This window comes from Arachis stenosperma, chromosome 6, assembly GCF_014773155.1.
Source record: "Arachis stenosperma cultivar V10309 chromosome 6, arast.V10309.gnm1.PFL2, whole genome shotgun sequence".
Taxonomy (NCBI): Eukaryota; Viridiplantae; Streptophyta; class Magnoliopsida; order Fabales; family Fabaceae; genus Arachis; species Arachis stenosperma.
The window spans coordinates 95,819,270-95,825,399 of record NC_080382.1 but is presented as its reverse complement, the minus strand read 5'-3'; the positions used below and the strand labels follow the sequence as shown (position 1 = coordinate 95,825,399).

Sequence of the window (6,130 nt, the reverse complement as noted above, 5' to 3'; positions counted from 1 at the left end):
AAGCAAGAACCAGGAAGAAGAGAGATCAATTCTCCTCCCCAATTCTCAGAAATCTCGGTGAAGCCTCTCAAGGAAAAAGTTGCAAAATTCAAAGCTCTAAGCCAAAAGTGCAAAATTCAAAAGTCAAGTAAAAAGTCCTAATTACATCAAACTAGCTCCTATTTATACACTTTCTATTCTTGGATCTTGGGATTTGGATGGGCTTTTGATTTGGTGAAGAAATGAATTAAATTGGATTTTTAATTCAATTTTTGGCCCATGAAGAATTGCTTCCAGGAGGCTGCCTTGCCCTTGTGGAGGGCAGGGCAGAAAATTGATGCATGCGGCCTTGGTGCGAGCGTGGTGTGCGAGTTTGGTGTGCAGGATGCTGCCCTGCCCTCGCGGAGGGCAGGGCAGAAAATTTTGGTGCGCCAGTTTGGTGCCTGTGCGTGCTACTGGTGCTGCCGAACCGTCCCTTGGTGCGCCAGAATGGTGCGCCTGTGTGCCACAACAAAATGCTGCCCTGCCCTCGCGGAGGGCAGGGCAGTGTTTCCAAATTGAAGTTCCGTGTTTGAGACTTGGCCGATGCACACGCTACTATTTTTCCTTGGCTTTCTTGGCACCATAATGAGGCCTAGTTCCTTGCTTCCTCATTGTGCCGTGTTCGATTCTTGTGGCAAGCATTGGTAGGCTTTTTCCTTTGATTTATTTTCCATGAAGGCCCAATACTGCCCTTGTGGAGGGCAGGGCAAGGTTTTTCTCTTCTTTGATCCAAGACACAATTTTGTGCTCTGCCCTTGTCGTGGGCAGGGCAGAGTTGCCTTTCACTCCTTGTTCCCTTATGTTGCCCTCCTAGAGGGCAGTGTGCCCTTGTGGAGGGCAATGCTTGCTTCCTCCCTTCCATGCGGCACACTTCTCCTTCCTTTGGCCACGTTTTCTTAGGCCACGTTTTTTCTTTTTTTCTTTTCTTCACCTACAATAAACCAAAACAACCACTCAAAGTATCACTAAATTCACAAGGCTTATAAATCAATTAAAAATCAATTAAATTCAGCTTAAACCTCATGAGTTAACATTAATTTCATGGTGGTTATTTGATTTAAAGAAGTTATACATTTTCATTCCAAATCACTTACTTAGGATGCAAGAAAGTGCATAAAGGCTAATAAAACAACTGAAATTAGCTTGAAAAATGGGTATATGATGACCAGTCATCACAACACCAAACTTAAATCTTGCTTGTCCCCAAGCAAGCATCAAAACTAAGAGAAAATGAAATGAACAAGAAAAGAAACATATCCTTATTAAGCAAATAGCAGAACTTGATTTATGGAGTCTTTATGCAGACAATGATAACTCAAGTTATTGTTTGCTGTTACATAATATACATTTTTCATCAAAGGCTTGTTAAGCTTGCTGTTATAAGACTCACTTTTTAATTACTCCCTTGCTAACTTTTCTTTCTCATAATGCTTAACAAGCTTATTCTTTTGGAGGTTTGGTGTCTAATGTTGCAGTAGTAGCCTTTGGCTTTATTTTTTTTCTTTTACTCAACATCTTTCCACCACAGACACATGGCTCACTATTTCTTCTTAGGATCATTGATGCCCAGCATCTCTTTGGATAACTAAATGTTCTGTATTTAAGTTGCTCTTTATTGTGGACTTTCAATTGGCCATCCCAAATCAGTTGATCTAAGTGACCGGGTTTTAAAATACCCCTCAGAATTTACTCATCCAAGCATATCTTAGTACAAGAACACCACAGGCATATGTCCTAGGGTCCAAGCTATTGGTGTCCAACCTTTATTCTTTGTTTTTCTTGCCACTTTGGCTTTTTCTTCTTCCTTTTCTTTCTGTTTTTGTTCCCAAGGGCTTTTTCTTTTATTGATAAGAATCTTTGTAACAGCAAGCTAACTCACACTTTAATGAAAATGATATTATGCAGCAATTATTTCATGAGTTATGCATTTAATCAAACACATTGATGAGCGGATAATTTGTACCCTTTTTGGCATTGTTTTTAGTATGTTTTTAGTAGTTTTAGTTGAGTTTTTAGTATATTTTTATTAGTTTTTAGTTAAAATTCACTTTTCTGGACTTTACTATGAGTTTGTGTATTTTTCTGTGATTTCAGGTATTTTCTGGCTGAAATTGAGGGACCTGAGCAAAAATCTGATCCAGAGACTGAAAAGGACTGCAGATGCTGTTGGATTCTGACCTCCCTGCACTCGAAGTGGATTTTCTGGAGCTACAGAAGCCCAATTGGCGCGCTCTCAACGGCGTTGGAAAGTAGACATCCTGGGCTTTCCAGCAATATATGATAGTCCATACTTTTCCCAAGATTTGATGGTCCAAACCGGCGTTCAAAGTCACCCTCAGAAATTCCAGCGTTAAACGCCGGAACTGGCACCTAAATGGGAGTTAAACGCCCAAACTGGCATAAAAGCTAGCGTTTAACTCCAAGAAGAGTCTCTGCACGAAAAATGCTTCATTGCTCAGCCCAAGCACACACCAAGTGGGCCCGGAAGTGGATTTTTATGTCATTTACTCATCTCTGTACACCCTAGGCTACTAGTTCTCTATATATAGGACCTTTTACTATTGTATTTTCATCTTCGGACATCTAGTTCTTAGATCATTGGGAGGCTGGCCTCACGGCCATGCCTAGACCTTGTTCTTATGTATTTTCAACGGTGGAGTTTCTACACACCATAGATTAAGGTGTGGAGCTCTGCTGTACCTCGAGTATTAATGCAATTACTATTGTTCTTCTATTCAATTCCGTTGTTCTTTGTCCAAGATATCACTTGTTCTTCAACTTGATGAATGTGATGATCCGTGACACTCTTTGTCCAAGATATCACTTGTTCTTCTACTTGATGAATGTGATGATCCGTGACACTCATCATCATTCTCACCTATGAACAAGGTGACTGACAACCACTTTTGTTCTACAAGCAACCAAGGCTCTAGTGAATATCTCTTGGATTCCTGATACACGATGCATGGTTGATCGCCTGACAACCGAGTGCTCGCCTGACAAACGAGCCAGCCATTCCGTGAGATCAGAGTCTTCGTGGTATAGGCAAGAACTGATGGCGGCATTCAAGAGAATCCGGAAGGTCTAACCTTGTCTGTGGTATTCTGAGTAGGATTCAATGATTGAATGACTGTGACGTGCTTCAAACTCCTAGCAGGTGGGGCGTTAGTGACAGACGTAAAAAAATCAATGGATTCTATTCCGGCCTGACCGAGAACCGACAGCTGATTAGCAATATGCTGTGACAGAGCATAGGAACATTTTCACTGAGAGGATAGGAGGTAGCCACTGACAACGGTGAAACCCTTGCATAAGCTTGCCATGGAAAGGAGTAAGAAGGATTGGATGAAGACAGTAGGAAAGCAGAGAGACGGAAGGGAAGGCATCTTCATACGCTTATCTGAAGCTCCTACCAATGAATTACATAAGTACCTCTATCTTTATCTTTATGCTTTATTCGTATATCACCATACCCATTTGAGTCTGCCTGACTAAGATTTACAAGGTGACCATAGTTTGCTTCATACCAACAATCTCCGTGGGATCGACCCTTACTCGCGTAAGGTTTATTACTTGGACGACCCAGTGCACTTGTTGGTTAGTTGTGCAAAGTTGTGTAGTGATCACAATTTCGCACACCAAGTTTTTGGCGCCGTTGCCGGGGATTGTTTTGAGTATGGACAACTGACGGTTTATCTTGTTGCTTAGATTAGGTATTTTTCTTCAGAGTTCTTAAGAATAAATTCTAGTGTTTCATGATGATCTGTTGAAGTCTGGCTGGCTGAGAAGCCATGTCTAATCTTATTGGACCGAGGTTTCAACCTATCATCACAAGAGCTTGTTGATTTCTATCAATCTTGCTATTGAAGCAATGATCTGCTAAGGCTTGGCTGGCCATTGGCCATGTCTAGTGTTTTGGACCGAAGCTTTCTTTGAAAGCTTGGCTGGCTGTGAAGCCATGTCTAATTCCTGGACCGGAGTCTTAGACTAACATTGCAATGATTCCTGGAATCCAAATTGAGAATTTTGAAACTTTTATTTTCTTTTCATATAATTTTCGAAAAAGCACAAAAAAATTACAAAATCATAAAAACCAAAAATATTTTATGTTTCTTGTTTGAGTCTAGTGTCTAATTTTAAGTTTGGTGTCTTGCAATGCATTGTTTATTTGATCTTGGTTCTATTTTCAAGTCAATAGTACAGGGAACTGAAGATTCAGAACATGCAGCAGAGGAATTACACAGAAAAAGCTGGGCGTTAAAAACGCCCAGTGAAGAAGGACAGACTGGCGTTTAAACGCCAGCCAGGGTGCCTGGTTGGGCGTTTAACGCCCAAAAAGGTAGCATTTTGGGCGTTAAACGCCAGAATGGATACCATTCTGGGCGTTTAACGCCAGGATGGCACAAGGGGGAGGATTTTGTTTTCAAATCAATTTTTTTCAAGTTTTCAAAGTTTTTCAAAATCAAATCTTTTTCAAATCATATCTTTTCAATCAAATGTTTTCAAAATCAATTTCTTTCCTTTTTCAAAGATACTTACTAACAATTAATGATTTGATTGAACATCTCAAGTATATTGCCTTTTCTGTTGAGAAAGGTTTAATGTTTGAATCATCTTTTCTTGTTAGGCAAGTCATTAATTTTTAAAATCATATCTTTTAAAATTGTTTTCAAATCATATCTTTTCAATCATATCTTTTTAATCAAATCTTTTTCAAAATAGCTTTCAATCAAATCTTTTTGACTTCTAATTTCAAAATCTTTTTCAAAAATCACTTGATTTCTTTCCCACTCTTATTTTCGAAAATTAATTAGTGTTTTTCAAAATGTTTTCAATTTCTTTAACTTAATTTTCGAAAATTCTCTTCCCCTCTTCCCACATCCTTCTATTTATGGAGTACCACTCCTTCTCAATGCACAATTCGAACTCTCTCTGATTAAGTTCGAATTCTTCTACCTCCTTCTTCTATTTTTCTGTTCTTCTGCCTCAAGGAATCTCTATACTGTGACATAGAGGATTCTACATTTTCTTGTTCTCTTCTCTTTCATATGAGCAGGAGCAGAGACAAAGGCATTCTTGTTGAAGCTGACCCTGAACCTGAAAGGACCTTGAAGCGAAAGCTAAGAGAAGCTAAGGCACAATTCTCTATAGAGGACCTAATCGAATTCTTCAAAGAAGAAGAAGACATGGCAGCCGAAAACAACAACAATGCCAACAATGCAAGGAAGGTGCTGGGTGACTTTACTGCACCTACTCCCGACTTCTATGGGAGAAGCATCTCTATCCCTGCCATTGGAGCAAACAACTTTGAGCTTAAGCCTCAATTAGTTTCTCTAATGCAACAGAATTGCAAGTTTCATGGACTTCCATTGGAAGATCCTCATCAGTTTTTAGCTGAATTCTTGCAAATCTGTGACACTGTCAAGACTAATGGGGTTGACCCTGAAGTCTACAGACTTATGCTATTCCCTTTTGCTGTAAGAGACAGAGCTAGGACATGGTTGGACTAACAACCTAAAGAAAGCCTGGACTCATGGGAGAAGCTAGTCAATGCCTTCTTGGCAAAGTTCTTTCCACCTCAAAAATTGAGTAAGCTTAGAGTGGAAGTCCAAACCTTCAGACAGAAGGATGGAGAATCCCTCTATGAAGCTTGGGAAAGATACAAACAATTAATCAGAAAATGTCCTTCTGACATGCTTTCTGAATGGAGCATCATAGGTATTTTCTATGATGGTCTATCTGAACTATCAAAGATGTCTTTGGATAGCTCTGCTGGAGGATCTCTTCATTTGAAGAAGACGCCTACAGAAGCTCAAGAGCTGATTGAAATGGTTGCAAATAACCAATTCATGTACACTTCTGAAAGGAATCCTGTGAACAATGGGACCAATCAGAAGAAAGGAGTTCTTGAGATTGATACTCTGAATGCCATTCTGGCTCAGAACAAGATACTGACTCAACAAGTCAATTTGATTTCTCAAAGTCTGTCTGGAATGCAAAATGCACCAAGCAGTACTAAGGATGCTTCATCTAAGGAAGAAGCTTATGATCCTGAGAACCCTTCAATGGAAGAGGTGAATTACCTAGGAGAAACCTCAACAAGGTTTTA

At 39.8% G+C, this 6,130-nt stretch overlaps 1 non-coding gene across 1 annotated transcript; it reads right to left on the bottom strand.

Annotated features, from left to right (window-relative positions):
• Nucleotides 1-5,612: 5,612 nt before the first annotated feature.
• On the bottom strand, nucleotides 5,613-5,720 carry LOC130937246 (small nucleolar RNA R71). The gene has a single exon (XR_009068471.1). It is a non-coding gene; the product is annotated as a small nucleolar RNA R71 (small nucleolar RNA).
• Nucleotides 5,721-6,130: the final 410 nt, after the last annotated feature.